The 20,420-nt window shown below is 35.4% G+C and overlaps 1 pseudogene; it reads left to right on the top strand.

The window, feature by feature from the left end:
* The window catches only part of LOC140507723 (myotubularin-related protein 9-like), a 42,783-nt pseudogene extending 25,614 nt beyond the window's left edge, over positions 1–17,169 (top strand).
* Positions 17,170–20,420: the final 3,251 nt, after the last annotated feature.

Here is a 20,420-nt window from a genome sequence, read left to right on the forward strand (position 1 = left end):
TAGGGAGTCACAATGAGGATCACACAGGACTTGGCAGCTACAACATTAAAAGATCAGAGGTCATGTAACATGGTATTTGAGAGGACAAATGAGCTAGGACTATAACCAAGAATCAGTTACCCTGAAATTTTAAGCATAATACATCAGGGGAAAAATGGTCATTCAATGAAATGGAAAGATTTCAACCTTTTGTAAGGAGAAGAACAGAACTAAACCAAAAATCTTACCTCCTATATCAAGACCCAAGAGTAACATAAACAGGTAATGGGGGAAAATAAAACAGAAGGGAATCAGTGTTCTACAACCACCTGCATATATCTTAGATTTTCCCCTCCCTCCCACTCCTTGCCCCCTACTTCCTCCCTGAGACAGCTTACAATTTTATATCCATTCTACAGATACATTCCAATTAAATAAATACATTTTCACCTTAGTCATGTTGCAAAGAAGAATTAAAATGAATGAAAGAAGTCATAAAACAAACCAAAACATAATACAAAAGAAAATGATCTGCTTTATTCTGTGATCTAATTCCATAGTTCTTTCCCTGGATGTGGAAGGCATTTTGCCTTAATAGCCCATTGGGAATTTTTTAAGTCCTTGCATTGCAATGAAGTACTAAGTCTACCAGGAAAATTTCTCACACACTGCGGTTGTTGCTCTGCACAAAATTCTCCTGGTTCTGCTACTTTCACTCAGCATCGGTTCATATTAACCTTTCCAGAGCTCTCTGAAGTCTTCCTGTTCATTATTTCTTATAGCACAATAGTATTCCATAACATTCATGTACCACAATTTGTTCAGCCATTCCTAAATTGATGGGCACCCCCTTGATTTCTAGTTTTTGGCCCCCACAAAGAGAGTTGCTATTTATATTTTTGTACAAGTGAGACCCTTTCCCATTTTTATTATCTCTTGGGGATATAGTCCTAGAAGGGGTATTGATGGGTCAAAGGGTATGCACATTTTTGTAGTCTTTGAGCATAGCTCCTAATTGCTCTCCAGAATAATAGTATCAACTCACAGCTCGACCAATAATAAATTAATATTCAAACTAAGAGCTTGCTTTATGAAAAAACTAATAAAATTGACAAGCCTTTGTCCGCTTTGATCTAAACAAAAGGAAGAAGAAAACCAAATTAAAAATAACACTAAAAGAAAAGGGTGTACTGACCTGCAATGATGAGGAAAGTAAAACAATACTTCGAGATGACTTTGCCAAATTGTATGCCCACAAATTAGACAATCAAAATGAGTTGAAAGATTATTTTTAAAACTATAAATTGCACAGATTAACAGAAGAGGAAGTTGAATATTTAAACTACCCCAACTTAGAAAAAGAAATTGAAAAACCTGTCAATGAACGTCGTAGGAATAAACTCCAGAGCCAGGAATATTTACAAGTGAATTCTATCAAACATTTAAAGTACAGTTAATTTCAATACTATATAGACTATTTGGGAAAATTGGGGAAGAAAGAGTCCTCCCAAATTCTTTTGATGATACACATATTGCTTTGATATCTAAACCACGAAGAGATAAAATAGAGAAAGAAAATTATAGAGCAATTTCTGTAATGAATATAGATGCAAAAAATTTAAATAAGATTTTAGCAAAACGGATACAGCAACTTATCAGGAGAACAATACATTATGATTAGGTAGGATTTATACCAGGAATACAGGACTGGTTCAATATCAAGAAAACTGTTAGCATCATCGATCATGTCAATAACAACAACAAAAAACTGACAGAAACCACATGATTATCTCAATAAATGCAGAAAAAGTTTTTGACAAAATACAACATCCATTCCTATTGAAAACACTGGTGAACATAGGAAAATATGGAATTTTCCATAAAATAATAAGCAATATATATGTAAAACCTCCAGCAAGCATCATATGCAAAGTGGATAAACTAGATGCATTTTCAGTAAGATCAGGGGTGAAACAAGGATGTCCATTATCACCACTGTTATTCAATATGGTAATAGAAATGTTAGCTGTTGCAATAAGAGAAGAAAAAGAAATTGAAGGAATTAGAATAGGCAAAGAAGAAACTAAGTTTTCATTCTTTGCAGAAGATATGATGATATACTTAGAGAACCCCAGAGAATCAAGAAAAAAGCTACTTGAAATAATAAACAACTTGGGCAAATTTGCAGGTTACAAAATAAACCCACATGAATTATCTGCATTTCCATATATTACTAACAAGGACAACAAGAGATAGAAAACGAAATCCCATTTAAAGCTACAGTAGACACTATAAAATAGCCTCAAATCTGCTTGCCAAAACAATACCAGGGACTCTATCAAATCAGCTACAAAGCACTTTTAGCACAAATAAAGTCAGATCCAAGTAAGAAGAAAAAATCTTCAGTTCTTCATGGATAGGCCAAGCCAATACAATAACAATTTCAATTTTACCTGTATTGATTTACTTATTCAGTGCCATGTCTATTAATCTACCAGATAATTAATTTCGAGAGCTAGAAAAGTAATATCAAAATTCATCTGGAAGAAAACATGGTCCAGAATGTCACAGGAACTAATGAAAAGGAATGCTAGGGCATCAAATTGTATTGTTAAACAACAATGCAAGGACATAAAAATTCCCAATGGACTTTTGAGGAAAATTGCCTTCTACATCCAGAGAAAGAACTACGGAATTGGATTGCAGAATAAAGCAGACCATTTTCTTTCATATTATGTTTTTTTTTTTGTTTCTTTCTCCCATTCATTTTAATTCTTCTATTCAACATAACTATAGAGAAATTGTATTTAATAGAAATGTATGCGTAGAACATATATATGACTGCAATTTGTCTTGGGAAGGGAGTGGCGAGGGATGGGGGAAGGAGAGTAAGAGAGGGGAAAATATCAAAGATATATGGAAGTGATTATATAACACTGAAAACAAATAAAATAAAAATTAAGGAATAAAAATTTTGGAACTTCTTGAAAGCCATGATAACAAAAAGAGCCGAGACTCCATCTTCCAAGAAATTATCAAGGAAAACTGTCTAGATATTCTAGAACCAGAGGGTAAAATAAATATTGAAAGAATCCACCAATCACCTCCTGAAAGAGATTCCGAAAGGAAAACTGTTAGGAATATTGTAGCTGAATTCCAGAGCACTGAGGTCAAGGAGAACATATTTCAAAAAGCCAGAAAGAAAAAAAAGATCAACTATTGTGGAAATACAATCAGGGTAACACAAGACCTAGCAGCTTCTACATAAGTTCATCGAAAAGCTTGGAATATGATATTCCAGAGGTCAAAGGAGCTAGGATTAAAACCAAAATCACTTACCCAGCAAAACTGAGTATGATACTTTAGGCGGGAAATGGTGATTCAATGAAATAGAGGATTTTCAAGCATTCTTGATGAAAAGATCAGAGCTGAATAGAAAATTTGACTTTCAAACACAGCAATCAGGAGAAGCATGAAAAGGTAAACAAGAAAGAGAAGTATATTTCTTTTTTGGTCAGATGATAGTTCTTTTTAAAACATTTGAAATATGGACCATAAAAGAATTTTTTAAAACATTAACCAGCTGAGAGGGAAATAATATTTATGTTTGCTAACTTCACAATCTCTTGACATAATTATCTCCACAGTATTACTAAGAATTAAAGGACCCTAACTTAATGTTGTTGGTCTACAGTCCTAAGCCTAGTAGCTATATTTTAGACTTAACCTCGGATGTTCACCTACCAATAAGATATAATTTAATAGATCTGGTATTAAGCTCACAAACCTTTTGACTATAGGAAATTGCCACCAAGAGTAGGGACATTGCAGGGAAACAATATCTCCCCAATTTCATGTCAATTCCAGGCAGGAGTAGATTGTCAAGTTGCATTCAGTCAGGCTTAAAGTCTTCCAGGTATCAGTGGGAAAATTGAGTCAGGAGAATCCTACCTCATCCCAGGCTGAACAGCTACTCTCCCACCCTCCCCATGAGATCATCTTTTGTACTTCATACCAGCATCTCACAGGTTAACTGGCATCATGGATTGGAGACCGCCTTTCTTGCTATCCATACCTGGAGTTAGACTCAGAAAAACAGTCATTTAATAGTCCCATAGCATCTAAAAATAGTAACTTCCAATAACCCAGTTTCAAATAATATCATAATTTCAATTTGGATAAGGAAAATCTTTTGAGGAAAGTCTTAAGAGGCTTGCATGCCTTGCTATACATGTTCTAGTTCTTGATTAAACAGCAATCATAAAATCAAATTTACCATTAAAATCTTAACTTTTCCATCAATGCCAAATGTTACCTGACGTTACTTTCCTCAAGGAAATTTAGACGAAAATTCTTTTCCCCAAACTAAAGATGTAGTTGAGTTATTCTCAGTAATTAATTCAGTCAATTGTTTTAATACTAATTGCTTTTACCTCTCTTTGTAACATGTCCAATTTTCTCCCCATTTCTCCCCTCTCCCTGCTTCCTAATACCTTGCATTCTGATTGCTCCTTACCTCAATGTACCCTCCCTTCTATCACACCCCCATCCTTCCCTTATCCCCATCTTCTCTCTTTTCTTGTAGGGCAAGATAAATTTCTTTACCCCATTCTCTGTATTTCTAATTTCCCGATTATATGCAATAAAAATTCTAAACATTGGTTGCTAATACTATGAATTCCACCTTCTCTTCCTCCTACCCTCCCTCCTCAACCCCACTGAGAAGGCAAACAATTCAATACGGACTAAATATGTGTCATTTTACAAAAGATTTCCATAATAATCGTGTTGTGTAATACTAACTATGTTTCCCTCTGTCCTACTCTACCCCTCCTTATTTTCCTCCCTCAATTGACCTTGTCCCATCTTGAAGGTGTTTATTTCTAGTAACTCCCTTCTTCCGTTTGCCCTGCCTTCTATCATTCCCCTCACCCCACTTGTTACCTCCTCCTCTACTTTCCTGTGGTGTAAGACAAATTTTCATATCAAATTTAGTGTGCATGTTATTTCCTCCTTCAGCTGTACTTGGAGAGAGTAGTTTCACTTTTCCCCTCTCCCCTTCTCCCTTTTCTCCTCCGTTGAACAAGTTTTTCCTTATATCTTTTATGAGTTATAGCCTGCCCTATTCCATTTCTCCCTTTCTCCTCCTGGTATCTTCCTCCCTCACCCCTTAATTTTTAATTTATTTTATGTTTTGTGTATGGATATCATCTGTTCTGATTCAACACACCCTGTACTCTCTGTCTATGTGTATGTGTGCGTGTGCGTGTGTGTATGTACAATCTCTCCATCTACCTAAATACTGAGAAAAGATTCAAGATTTATAAATATTTTCTTTCCATGTAGTAATGTAAACAGTTCAGCTTTAGAAAGTCATATGATTTTTCTTTCCTGTTTACCTTTTCATGCTTCTCTTGATTCTTGTATTGTAAAGTCAAATTTTCTATACTGATATGGTCTTTTCCTCAATATGAATGATTTAAAGTCCTCTATATCACTGAATGACCATTTATTCTCTTGAAGTATTACATTCAGATTTACTGGGTACGTGATTCTTGGTTTCAATCCCTTTTCCTTTGATCTCTGGAATATCCTATTCCAAGCCCTTCAATCTCTTAATAGTGAAGCTGCCATATCCTGTGCTATCCTGATTGTATTTCCACAATACCCAAATTGTTTCTTTCTAGCTGCTTGCAACATTTTCTCCTTAATCTGAGAACTCTGAAATTTGACCACAATATTCCTAGCAGTTTCTCTGTTCTGGTCTCTTTCAGTAAGTGATTGGTGAATTTTTTTAAATATTTATTTTGCCTTCTGATTCTAGAATATCAGGGCAGTTTTACTTGATAATTTTATAGAAGATAATGTCTAGGATCTTTTTTTTTTTTTTTATCATGACTTTCAGGTAGTCCCATAATGTTTAAATTATTTCTCCTGGATTTGTTTTCCAGGTTAGTTGTTTTTCCAATGAGATGTTTCACATTATCTTCTATTTTTTCAAACTTTTGGTTTTGTTTACTAACTGCTTGGTTTATCTCACAGTCATTCATTTCCCTATACTCAGTTCTCTTTTTCAATGAATTATTTTGCTCAGTGAGGTTTTGAACCTTCTCCTCCATTTCGCTAATTCTGCTTTTTAAAGCCTCCTTCTTTGCATTGGCTTTTTGGACTTCTTTTTCCAATTAAGTTGGCCTCTTTTTAAAGCTGTTATTTTCCCCAGTATTTTTTTGCTTCTCCTTTAGCAAGCTGCTAATTCATTTTTTAAGCTCCTCTATTGCTTGAACCCAGTTTACGTTCCCTTTGGAGCCCCTGGAGGCAGGGGTCTTGACTTTCTGTGACAGTATGCTTTGTTCTTCCTCATCTGAAATTTCAAAAACAAATGTTAAAACTTGTTTTGACATGCTACTGGGAAATAAGACATACAAGCAATGGGGTAAAGAAATCTACCTTATCCTTCAAGAAATTAGAGGGGATGGGGATAAGAAAAGGGAGGAGTGTGACAGAAGGGAGGGCAGATTGGGGAAAGCAGGAATCAGAATTCATGCTGTCCTGGGGTGAGTGGAGGGGAGAGATGGGGAGAAAACTTGGAACTCAAACTCTTGTGGAAACAAATGCTGAAAACTAAATATTCATAAAGGAATTAGAATTTTAAAAAAGTAAAGTTAGATAAGCTATTATTGATATAATAGAACAAAACAATAAGAGAGAGATTTTCGTACCCAACTGAGTATGCATGTCATTCCCCCTTTAAACCCAGTCTGATGAGACTGTCAATCTATCCCTCTCACCTTCTCCCTCTTCCCCTTCATTGTATAAGCTTTTCCTTGCCTCTTTGATGTAAGATATAATTAACTCCGTCCTATTTCTACCTTTCTCTTTCTCCCAATATATTCCTCTCTCACTCCTTAATTTTATATTTTTATAAATCATCCCTTCATTTACAACTCACCCTGTGTCCTTTGTCTATACACACACACACACACACACACACACACACACACACACACACACACACACACATACACATATGGATAGATATACATAGATATTATATATACATATATATGTATATCTATCTAATCCCTCCAACTCCCCTAATATTGAGAAAAAATCTTAAGAGTAATAAATATTATCCTTCCACGTAGTTATGTAAACAGTTCAACTTTAGTAAATCCCTTATGCTTTCTCTTTCCTGTTTACCTTTTCATGTTTCTCTTGATTCTTATCCTTGAAAGTCAAATTTTCTATTCAGCTCTGGTCTTTTCATGAAGAATACTTGAAAGTCCTTTATTTCATTGAATGATCATTTTTTCCCCGAAGTATTATACTCAGTTTTGCTAGGTAGATTATTCTTCCTTTTAATCCTAATTCCTTTGACTTCTGGAATGTCATATTCCAAGTTCTTTGATCCCTTAGGTTAAAAGCTGCCAGGTCTTGTGTTATCCTGATCGTATTTCCACAATACTAAAATTCTTTGTGTCTGCTGGTTGCAATATTTTCTCTGTGACCTCAGTGCTTTGGAAATTGGCTACAATATTCCTAGGAGTTTTCCTTTTGGGATCTCTTTCAGGACACAATTAGTGGATTCTTTCAATATCTATCTTACCTTTGGTTCTAGAGTATCATGGTAGTTTTCTTTGATAACTTCTTGAAAAATGAAGCCTGAGTCCTAAATCAAGGTTTATTAGAGAAATTCAAATTAAAACAATCTTAAGGTACCTCCTCTTGTATTGGCTAATATGACAAAACAGGAAAATAATAAATGTTGCAGAAGATGTGAGAAAATTGGTACACTAAGGCATGTTGATGGAACTGTGACCTGTTCCAACCATTCTGGGAAACATTTTGGAACTATGTGCATGCATAAATAATATACCCTTTGATCCAGCAACACAAGTGCTAGGTCTTTATCCCAAAGAAATGATTTAAAAATGGTGGAGAGGGAGGACCTACATGTACAAAAATATTTATAGCAACTCTTTTTTAAAATTATTTTTCCTTTTCTCCATCAAGTTCCTCCATTTTAAACCTTTCCTTGGATAAAAAGAATTAAACAAAAGCATCCAATACAGATTTGATAGTAAAAACAATATTAAATTCTGGAACTCTCCCACTTCTCTGCCATCAGGAAGGAAGTACGTTACATTATCTCTTCAGTGAGGTCCTTGTTTGGTTTTTCAGTTACTCAGTTGGTACTCAGTTTAACTTCCTTTTGGTGATCTTTTCCAAGTGTCTTTCCATAGCACCAAGAAACTGCATCGAGAGGTCAACCTTGGCTTGATGGTACCCCTCCCATCCCAAGATACTTGAATTTTGAGACTATGAAGACCTAACCCAAAGGAACTTCTTCTGGTGGAATTCAAGATATTGTAACAAAAGGAACTGAGAAATTAAGGTAGATGGGCTAGTTCCTGGAACCTATCTTTTTGAAGCCTCAACTCTTCTTACTATGCAGAATCTTACTATAAAGATTCTCAAGCAACTGCTTATATTTCATTTGAAAAGTGCTTTTGTAAACTTTAAATAACAGAAGAATTATTTATTTCAAAATTTTGCAGAAAATTTGACAGCATAGCTTAACTAACTGGAAAATATATGCATGCAAACTGATACAGTTCTGTTATTTGCTGATTCACTTTTTTTTCTTTTTTTTCTTTTATTTGATTAATTTTATTTATTTTCACTGTTCTACATTCACTACCGTATAATTTAGAATTTTTTTCCTTTCAATCCCCGCATCTTCCTCCTCCCTCCCCAAGATCACATATAATTTTCTATAGGTTCTACACATACATGCCTATTAAATGTATTTTTATTATAGTCATGCTGTGTAAAAGAAGTAAAATGAATGGAAGAAACAATATAACAATCCAAAACGTAATACAGAAGAAAATGATCTGATACACTCTGCTATAGAATTCCATAGTTCTTTCTCTGGATGTAGAAGGCATTTTACCTTAAAAGACAATTGGGAATTTTTTAAAGTCCTTGCACTGCAATGAAGTTCCAAGTCTAGGAGGAAAAGGTTGCACACTGTGATGGTGCTGTGTAAAAAGTTCTCCTGGTTCTGCTACTTTTGCTCAGTATCTGATCATATAAGTCTTTCCAGGCCTCTCTGAAGTCTTTCTGTTCTTCATTTTTATAATACAATAGTATTCCATTACATTCATATACCATAATTTATTCAGACATTCCTTTATTGATGGGCATCCCCTTGACTTACAGTTTTTAGCCACCACAAAGAGTGATGCTATAAATATTTTTGTACAAGTGGGACCCTTTCCCATGTTTATGATATCTTGGGGATACAATCCTAGAAGCAATATTGCTGAGTTAAAGGGTGGGCATATTTTTGTAGCCTTTGGACATAGTTCCAAATTGCTCTCCAGAATGTTTGGATCACTCACAACTCCACCAACAATGAAATAGTCTTCCAACTCTCCCACATCCTCTCCAACACTTATTGTCTTCCTGTTTTGTCAGGTTAGCCAATCTGATAGGTGTGATGTGGTACATCAGAGCTGTTTTGATTTGCCTCTCTAATCAATAGTGATTTAGAGCATTTTTTCATATAACTATAGATGTCTTTAATTTCTTCCTCTGAAAACTGCCTGTCCATATCTTTTGACCATTTATCAATTCGGGAATGACTTGCATTTTTGTACATTTGATTCAGTTCTCTATATATTTTAGACATGAGGTCTTTATCAGAGATACTAGTTGCAAAAATTCTTTCCCAGTTTTCTCCATTCCTCTGAATCTTGGTTGCACTGGGTTTGGTTGTTCCAAAACTTTTCAGTTTAATGTAATCAAAATCATCTATCATGAACTTCATCATGCTTTCTACCTCTTCTTTAGTCAAAAATTCTTCCCTTCTCCACAAGTCTAATAAATACACTATTCATTGCTCCACCAATTTGTTCATGTTATCAATCTTTACACCTAGATCGTGTACCCATTTGGACTTTACTCTTACGCATGGTATCAGGCATTGGTCTATGCCTAGTTTCTGCTACACTGTTATCCAGTTTTCCCAACAATTTTTCTTGAACAGTGAGTTCTTATCCCAGAAACTGGGGTTCTTGGGTTTATCAAACCATAGATTTTTATATTCATTGCCTACTATGTCTTGAGTACCTAGCATATTCCACTTGTCTACCCTTCTGTTTCTAAGCCAGTACCAAGTGCTTTTGATAATTGCTGCTTTATAATAGAATTTGAGATCTGGTAACATTAGGACACATTCACTAGAATTTCTTTTCCTTAGTCCCCTCGATATTTTAGACCTTTTGTTCTTCCAGATGAATTTTGGCACTACTTTTTTCAGCTCTAGAAAATAATTATCTGATAGTTTGATTGGTTTGGTACTAAATAAGTAAATTAATTTAAGTAAAATTGTCATTTTTATTATATTGGCTTGGCCTATCCACGAGCAACTGATGCTTTTTCCACTTAGATCTAACTTTATTTGCAGGATAAGTGTCTTGTAATTGTGTTCATATAATCCCTGGGTTTGTCTTGGTAACAAAATTCCCAAATGTTTTACAGTGTCTACCACAGTTTTAATGGGATTTCTCTTTCTATCTCTTCTATTGGGCTTTGTTTGTAATATTATATTATAGGAATACAGAAGATTTGTGAGGGTTTATTTTGTAACCTGCAGCTTTGTCTAAGTTATATATTATTTCAAATAGTTTTTTACTTAAATCTGTGGGATTCTCTAAGTATATCAGCATATCATCTGCAAAGAGTGAAAACTTAATTGCTTCTTTGCTATTCTAATTCCTTCAATTTCTTTATCTTCTCTAGTTGTTGCACCTAACATTTCTAGTACCATGTTGAATAATAGTGATGATAATGGACACCCTTGTTTCATTCGATCTTATTGGAAATGCATCTAACTTATCTCCTTTGCATGTAATGCTTGCTGAAGGTATTAGGTAGACACTGCTTATTATTTTATAGAATGTTTCCTTTACTTCTATGCTCTCCAGTGTTTTTAACAGGAATGGGTGTTGTATTTCATCAAAACCTTTTCCTGAATCTATTGACATAATAATAATGTGGTTTCTGTTAGTTTTGTTCTGGATATGATCGATTATGCAAATAATTTTCCTAATATTGAATCAGCCCTGCATTCCTGGTATGAATTCTACCTCATCATAATGAATTATTCTCATGATAAGTTGCTATGTTCTTTATATTACAATGTAATTTAAAATTTTTGCATCTATATTCATTTGACTAATTGCTCTATAATTTTCTTTCTCTGTTTTGGATCCTCCTGGTTTTGGTATCAAAACAACATTCGTATCATAAAAAATGTAGGAGGACTCCTTCTTCCCCATTTTTTTCCAAATAGTTTATATAGTATTAGAATTAACTGTTCTTTAAATGTTTGATAGAATTCACTTGTAAATCCCTCTGGTCCTGAAGACTTTTTCCTAGGGAGGTCATTGATGGTTTATTCAATTTCTTTTTCTGACATGGGGTTGTTTAAGTATTCAACTTCTTCTGTAAATCTAGGCAATTAATATTTTTTAAAATACTCATCCATCTCATTTATATTGTCGAATATATGTGCATAAATTTGGGCAAAATAATTTCTACTTATTGTTTTAATTCTCTCCTCACTGGAGATGTGTTTGCTCCTTTCAATTTTGAAATCTGGTTTTCTTTTTTTGAATCAAATTGACCAAAGTTTTATGGATTTTTTTCAGTTTTTTCCTAAAACCAACTATAAGTTTTATTTATTAGTTCAATAGTTATCTTAATTTCAGTGTTATTGATCTCTCCTTTGGTTTTCAGTATTTCTAATTTGGTATTTACTTGGAGATTTTAGACTTGTTCTTTTTCTATAGTTTTCAGCTACATCCCCAAGTCATGGATCTCCCCTTTCTCTATTTTATTCATTTAAGCATTCAAAGATACAAAGCTTCCCCTAAGAACTGTTTTTTCAGTGCCCCATAGGATTTGATTGGTTTTCTCATTACTGTAATTCTCTTGAATGAAGTTGCTGATTGTTTCTATGATGTGTTGTTTAATCCACTTCTCCTTTAGTATTAGCTTATTTGGTTTCCAACTAATTTTTGTTTTATCTTTCCATGGCCTTTTATTACATATAATTTTTTATTGCATTATGATCTGAGAAGGATGCATTGATTATCTCTGCCTTTCTGCACTGGATTGTGAGGGTTTTTATGCCCTAGAACAGTTTTTGTATATGTGCCATGTACCTCTGAGAAAAAGGTATATTCCTTTCTATCTCCACTCAGTTTTCTCCAGAGATTCATTACATCTACCTTATCCAGTATTTTATTCACCATCTTATCTTCTTTGTTGTTTATTTTGAGGTTAGATTTATCAAGTTCAGAGAGGGGGAAGTTGAGTTCCCCCACTAGTATAGTTTTACTTTCTATTTCTTCTTGAAACTCCCCCAACCTCTCCTCTAAGAATTTGGATGCTATACGACTTGGAGCTTACATGTTTAGTAATGATACTGCTTCATTGTCTATGATGCTTTTTAGCAGGATATAGTTTTCTTTCTTGTCTCTTTTGATTTAATCTGTTCCTGCATTTGGTTCGCCTCAAGTTAGGATTACTACTCCTGCTTTGCTTACATCAACTGAAGCACAATATATTTTGATCCAATCTTTTACCTTTACCCTGTGTGTATCCTCCCTTTCAAATGTGTTTCTTGTAAACAACTTATTGTTGGATTATGACTTTTAATCTATTCTGCTTTCCTTCTCCATTTTATGGGAGAGTTCATTCCATTCACATTCACAGTTGTGATTACAATCTGGATCTTTCCCATCATCCCCTTTCCTACCATTTGTTCTTTTAGTTCTCCTGTCTCCCTCCCCCTCCTCAATAGAGATTTCTCTTTTTACCACCACCTCTCTCACTCTTCCCTTCCTTCTTTCAACCTCCCTCCATTTTACTCCCTTTTATCCTTACTACTTTTCCCCTCCCTTTTAGCTTCCCTTCCCCTTTCTTCCCCTTCCTCTCCTACTGCCTATAGAGCTAGTCAGATTTATATACATGATTAAGTTTCTTGTTCCCTCCTTGAACCAAATCAGATGAGAGTACCTCACAAACAATGCTCATCACCCTTACCTCTTTCCCTCTACTATAATATAATTTTATACTTCTTCCTGTGCTTTATTTTACCATTTTCTGCTCCCTCCTTTTCACATGTCCTGTTGCAATCCCTTCCCATGATTTTTGTCATCACCTCATTTATTTTATACCCATTTCCTCTATCTATGTATATCCTTTTTATATTTCATAACACAGGTACAATTATGAAGATTAACAGTATCATCTCCCTTACATGGAGATACACAGTTTACCCAAATTGAGTAACAAGTTTTTCTTTTTCCCTGTTTACCATTTTATGCCTCTCTTGAGACCTATATTTGAAGATCCAATTTTCTCTTGAGTTCTGGCCTTTTTGTCAGGAAGGTCTGAAAATCCCTTATTTTGTTGAATGTCCATCTCCTTGCCTGAAATGTTATGCTGAACTTTGCTAGGTAATTGATCCTTGGTTGTAGTTCCAGCTCCTTTGCCTTACAGAATATCATATTCCAATTCCTTTGATCTTTTAATGTAGAAACTGCAAGGTCCTGTGTGATTCTGACTATAGCTCCTTAATATTTGAATGGTTTCTTTCTGGCTTCTTATGGTATTTTCTCCTTTACTTGATAATTCTGGAATTTAACAATAATATATTTTGGTGTTTTTGGTTTAGGATCCGTTTCGGGAGATGAACTGTGGATTCTTTTGATGACTATTTTTCTCTCTGAATCTAGCACTTATGGGCAGTTTCCTTGATGATTTCTTGGAAGATATTGTTCAGATTCTTTTTTCTTTCATCATGACTTTATGGTAGGTCAATAATTCTTAAACTGTCTCTCCTGGATCTATTTCGCAGGTCAGTTGATTTTCCAATTAGATATTTTATATTTTTTTCTATCTTTTCATTCAATAGATTTTTTTTGACTGATTCTTGATGTCTCATAGAGTCATTAGTTTCTACTTTCCCAATTCTAATTTTTATCAAATTGCTTTCTTCAGTTAACTTTTGGATCTCCTTTTCCACTTGTCCAATTATTCCTTTAAGGAATTGCTTTCTCCAGTTAATTTTTTGGTTCCTTTTCCATTTGTCCAATTTTCCCAGTTATGTTTCCTTTTTAAGGAGCTGTTCTCTTGAAAGAATTCTTTTTTCATACTTTTAAAATCATTGGCCAGTTATTCTTCTATTTCCTTCTTCAGCTGTTCCAGGAGAACTCTTTGTGCATACTAGCAGTTCCCAGTCTCTTCTGAATTTGCAAATGGGAGTACACTCTCAATACTGACTTCTTTGATATTCGTGTTTTGGTCCTTGTCCCCATTCCAAGATTCTACAGTCTTTTGCTTTCCTCCTTTGATTCTTGTTCATGATGAGGAGACTTTGCATGTTGTGGCCTCTGGTTCTTTCAGGGAGAATTTGGAGAACCTTATGTTGAACTGACCAGTGTGAAAAATCTAAGGACAGGTGCCTTTTTGTCTTTTTGTTTTGTTTTTCCTTGCATTATCCCTGGGGCTAGCTTGTTAAGTTGGGAAAAGGGTGGTCTGTTTATAGGAGATCTCCTCAGCTCAGCTAGAGCAATGGCAAGCTCACTTCCTGGTGATCATGCCTGCTGTATTGTCTTCCCGCTTCCCTTGGAGCACTGAGGCATGCCTTAGTCCTACTGCAAGGCTTCACCCCTCTCCCCCCTACACCCCCCCCCCCCCTGAGCTCTGGCTTTCTGGAACAGCTCTGTTCCTCCCTCAATGTAAGAGGAATATTCCTTAGCAATTTTCCTAGCCTCGGGTGATACTAGATTATTTTCCCCTTCTGTTGATTCCATTGATCCAGGATTTTTCTGTGTAAATATTTTATGGTTCTTTCCAGGTCAAGAAGGGGAGAGGAAGAGGGCATTTACAGATCACTCCGTCGTTTTGGCTTCTGGAAATTTAAGTAGGTGACTTACAGACGTTTAATCTGCAAGTTGAAAATCTCAGGAGGTGCTGCGACTTAAACCTCGGGCTCAGCAGCTGTTACTCACTGGGCTTAACTGGTTTCCCGCCCTGGACTGCCACTTTTCCATTCATGGTGCTGCTGCTGCCTGAGGCTGCCCTGGGCCTTTTCTACTCTGCTATGTGGTGGCAGGGCGTGCTGTGCTGTTCTTTGACCCCTGTGGAACAGATCTTTCCCATTAACCTTCCAGTCTGTCCTGGTCTATGAATTAGCCACAGTGTGTCTCCTATTGGATTCTGTACCTCCAAAATTTGGTCGGATTCTCTTTTTAGAGATATCTGAAGGAGTTTGTCTAAGAGCTTAGGTGAGTAGTTGCTCTCACTCCAACATCTTGACTCAGCCCCCCTATAGAAGCTCTTGTGGTGACAAAGAATTGGAAACTGAGGGGATGGTCATCAATTGGGGAATGGCTCAACAAGTTTTGGCATATGAATGTGATGGAATACTATTGTTCTATAAGAAATGATGAGCAGGCTAATTTCAGAAAGAAATTAATTCACTAATGCTGAGTGAAATGAGCAGAATCAAGAGAACATCGTACAGCAACAGCCACATTTTGCCCTGAACGATTTGACAGACTTAGCTCTTCTTAGCAATGGAATGTTGTAAGACAGTTCCAAAAGAATCATGTTGGAAAATGCTATCCACATCCAGAAAATGAACTGTGGAGACTTAATGCTGATTAAAGCACGCAATTTTTTCTTTTTTATTTTTATTTTTTCATGTTTTTCCCCTTTCTTCTGATTCATCTTTCACAACACGACTAATGTGGAGATAATTTTAATATAATTTTATGTGTATAGCCTTTATGAGACTGCATGCCAACTTAGGAACAGGCGATGAGAGGGAGGGGAAAGTTTAGAACTCAAAATCTTTTAAAAGTGAATGCTGAAGCTGGGTGTCAGCTACTTCTACCCTCAGCAGACAGTGCCTGGAGAGATGTGCGGGTCTTGGGATACTTTCTCCTTCTCTGCTTCCCAGAAGAAGACCCTCCTCCTTTGGGTTCCTTCAGACTTGGTTGCCAGGGTAAGCAAGCATTTTGAGACTCTGACCTGAAGTCAGTATGGGAGGTAGGACCTTCCAGATCAGGCCTACAGGACCACTGTGGGGTTCAAGAAAGGAGTGAAGAGAGGACAGAGAAGACCCCTTCACTAAGCCTGGCCCCACTGTGTCTTGCTCAGGCTCTGAGCCTCAGTGGAGTTCCTGGAACTGATGAAAATTCAGCAACTAGAAAATATGATTATACAATGACCCTTCTACTTGGATGTGAAAGGCACTCTGTGCCTGACTGGTCATCACCTGATGCTGTCCTCCCAGCAAAATATCACACGAGGAGCTGTGGTTGCCCCATTCTAACACAAACTCCATTGAGAAGGGATTTGTGGGATTGTTGGGAACCATAATCAGAAAATGCAAAGATCTGGGGATTATTCAACTAGGCATCCCAGGAATGAAAGAATGTTTGAATGTTGCAAGTTCCATTGAGGCTTTATCAGCCTTGGACTCCTTCACTCAAATGTATCTATTTACCTATCCGTGTTTTAAGTGGTAGAAGATGGCTGGCATATGCTACATCATGAGACAGAATTTGAGCTCTTCTTCTCAGTTCCCAGTGAATGGAGGCTGAGCTATATCAATAAGGATTTTGCTGTCTGCCCCTTACTCTCCAATTGTTACAGTGCCTAACTGTATTGACAATGAGGTCCTCAGGAAATTGACTACATTTCTTCAAGGTAGGCACTTCCCAGTACCTAGTTATTATCATTTAAGAAAAGAAATGGTAATTATTTGGAGTAGTCAGTCACTCAGAGGCATCAATGGGAGACAGTTCAAAGTAGATGAAAAATTTGTAAATGCTATCCTTCATGCAGGAAAACGAGGCTGACACCCCATCTCTAAATGTCATTCAGCAAGCTAGAGCTAAAGGGGGTGGTTTTGAGCACTAGGTTCATTATTCTTAGTGGAGACACATTCACAAGTACATTGAAAGGTTTTCAAATTATCTTCAGAAGAGCTTGATAAAACTTGAGGAAGCCTGTAATGACCAATCACATAAAGTGGACCAGTGGCTTAGCAAATTAGAGGTTTCTAATTGGTTGACTCACATCAAAGATTCTAACCACTGACCTCCTGGTTGCTCAATATTGAGGTTATCCTTTATAATTTAAACTTTATATGGATGGTCAGCTGTAGAAAAAGATGTAACTCCATCTAATTAAAAGATTATGTGACTTTTTGTCTCAGGACTTTGGTGTTGGTATGTTTCAGGTGCAAAAGCATGGGTTTTCAAACCTGAAGTGGCAAATCAAGGCATTTTTTGTTTAACATAGCTTTTTAAACAATGACCTTCTTTTAGTAAAATGGGTTTGCACTTTATTTTTGGCATAATTTATACTGACAAAGCCAAATTTATTCTGCATTAAGTGCATCAAGAAAGAAAAAAGATAAATATAATAATATCACCATTTCATTGTTGTGGGACAATTTCAAAGAGAAGCCAGATAGTGTGATGTATGTGTCTTAAAAATTAAATTTACTGAAGAGTGAATACTAAATCAGAGTTGGAAGAATGTACAATATTGACATGCAAATTTGTTTGTTTCTTTCAAGTTTCTTGGCCATCCCTTCTATACCAATTGGAAGAGGTCATAATTTATATTTTAAAAAATGGTTACCTTTAACCACAGATATGCTGCCCTTGTCTGATGTTCTTATCGCACTGGTTTTGCCTTCTTTTTAAAGAGTAAGACTTGACTACCACTGAGGTTTACAACTTTTATGTGACTTTTTATTCACAGTGCATTTTTTGTCTTTACTGTGCTACCTTGTCTATGTTCCATGTAGCAGAAATATGATTTAAGGGAGAGAACAAACTATGTTATTGTGTGGTAGCACCACATTTTAAATTTCAGGAACTTAATAGATTAAAAGATTTTCAAATGTTCCAAAAAATAAAAAAAGTTATTTAAAATGTGAATGTTGAAAATTAAAATAAATATATAAAATGTAAAAACAGAAATACTCTTTGGTATTTACCCTTATCCTTGAGCTGTTAATGCACTGATTGTGACTTAAGTTTCTCTCACTCCAATCAGTCAGTTTCCCACTGAAGCCAAATTTCTTTTTAGTGGTTAAATCAGAAATTTAGGAAGATCACTTTGATAGTAGAGTGGCTGATGGACTAGAGTAAAGAGAGACTAGTGGCAGGCAGATGAATGAGCAAGTAATTGCAGTAGTTAAACATGAAGTGATGAAAGCCTGCACCAAGGTGATGGAAGTGTCAGCAAAGAAAATTGATAGACCTTGACAAGAGATTCATTGGAAGTGATGTTTAAGAGACTGAGGAGTCAAGGATTACACCTAGGTTATGGGCCTGAGAGCATGAGAGAACATTAGTGTCCTCAACAGTAATGAGAAGATTTAGAAAGAGGAAAATATTGGGAAAAGATAATGAGGACTGCCTTGCACATGTTCAGTTTAAAATGTCTATGGGACATCCAGTTCAAGATGCTGAATAAATCAGAAATGCAAGGTCAGAAGAAAGACTAGGACTGTATTACTAGATTTGCTTCTTATATATACCAAATACCAAATTGAATTCCTGGTAGTTGATGATGTAAACAAGTAAAATAGAAAAGAAGAAGAGAAGAGGGCCCAGGACAGCCCTTAGGGTCATCCATTATTTGGGCAGGAAGTAGCATCTCAGAAGAAGTTTCATCCAAGTAAACTAAGAAGGAACAGTCAGATAGGAAGAGAGATAGAAGAGAAACAAGAAACATTTTCAAGGAGAAAAAGGAAAGGTGGAGGGAGGGAAGGAATAAACAAATGAACAAAGGAAAAAAGAAATAAAGAGAAAAAAGAGAGACAAAATGAATTCTATGAAAATCTGCAGAAAAGACAGAAGTTCAATTGGGGCAATACTAACAAAGCAGTGTTTCAACAATTATATTTATTATAAAACCTTTAAAAATAAGCTCCATGTGGAAGTTCACAAATTCGTATCTAGTTCTTTTTTTGATGTTTTGAATGGGGTGATGTTTGTGGGGGTTTTAGGTTTATCATTTTTCTTATAATAAAAATTTAAACTGAAAAAAAAAAAGAAATGTGTTGGGAGATGATCCTGTTGTACCTAAAGGTTATTAGGAGTGTTTAGTGCTAATGAATTTTCATGATACTGACTTTTCAGTTTTCAGTCAGTTTTATATTTTCATCATTATGAGGCAATGTCACATATTTGACAGCAATAATAATTTGATAGAAATTTTCTCGTGAACTACTTCAGAGATATCAGGACTTCATAACTATTCATTTGAAAAGACTAAATCTAAACCAGGCTTTAAATCTGTTACTAAGAGCAGTAATACAATTTCTTTTCTAAAACGAATCAATCATATATTGTGTGGCTAAAACTAGATACTCAAAATTGAGTTTCCAATGGTAACTTATATTTCAGAAAATAAACGGAAGCAATATATCCCATAAATATTGAAGATAAAGTCAATTTGTCTTCATTCAATAATATTTTAACTGTACCAATACATCTTGATATTTGAATGAAAAGAACCCCTTTTAAGCAAAGAATCTTTTTTTTTCAAAAGTGAATATTTGTTTGTAATTCTATGATATAAACTTAGATTTTCTCATATCACTCTTAAAGCAGGGAACACTATTCTGTTTTCTAAAACTATCAATAAATAAATCAATAAACATATATTTAGCACCCATATTTTATTCTCAGGGAAATTGCATTCTAATAAAAGGGAAAATAAATGCATATGTAGAAAGAGGCAACATAAATAAAAAGCAAGTAAACATGAATATATACAGAATAAACAAAATATAATTTGAGAGAGAGAGGCCAGTAGAAGTTGGAGGGATCAGGGAAAACTTCATACAGAAGACTTTCTGAAGCATATGCTGCATCTTAAAGGAAGAAAATACAAAAGTAAAGCAGTAAATGAATTACTGGAGTGTGTTATGGATAATGCAAGTCAGGGAGACTGGTGATGGAGTCTCATGTGTGCAGAACAGAGAGAGAAGGCTCATATAAAAGGAGGCATGAGGCCCAATTTGGCCGGAAAAAAATAGCAGGATACTAAAGTTACAAACCTGGGAAAGTGGCACAATGTTAGTCTTTGAAAAGAATAGGGAAATCATGAAGAGGAAAGACTTGAGAATGAAAGATAGTAAGGTCAGTTTTAGATATTAAGATCTAAATTTCTTCACAATATACAGTTTGAAATTCACATAGGTAATGGATGTTTCAAAACTGAAGCTCACAGAAAATACTGGGGTAGGATATTTCAATCTGGGAGGCATCTGCAGTGAGACTATAATTAAACCAAAGGGAACTGATTAGGTTATCAAAGGGTAGACT

Source organism: Notamacropus eugenii, chromosome 5 (assembly GCF_028372415.1).
Source record: "Notamacropus eugenii isolate mMacEug1 chromosome 5, mMacEug1.pri_v2, whole genome shotgun sequence".
Lineage (NCBI taxonomy): Eukaryota > Metazoa > Chordata > Mammalia > Diprotodontia > Macropodidae > Notamacropus > Notamacropus eugenii.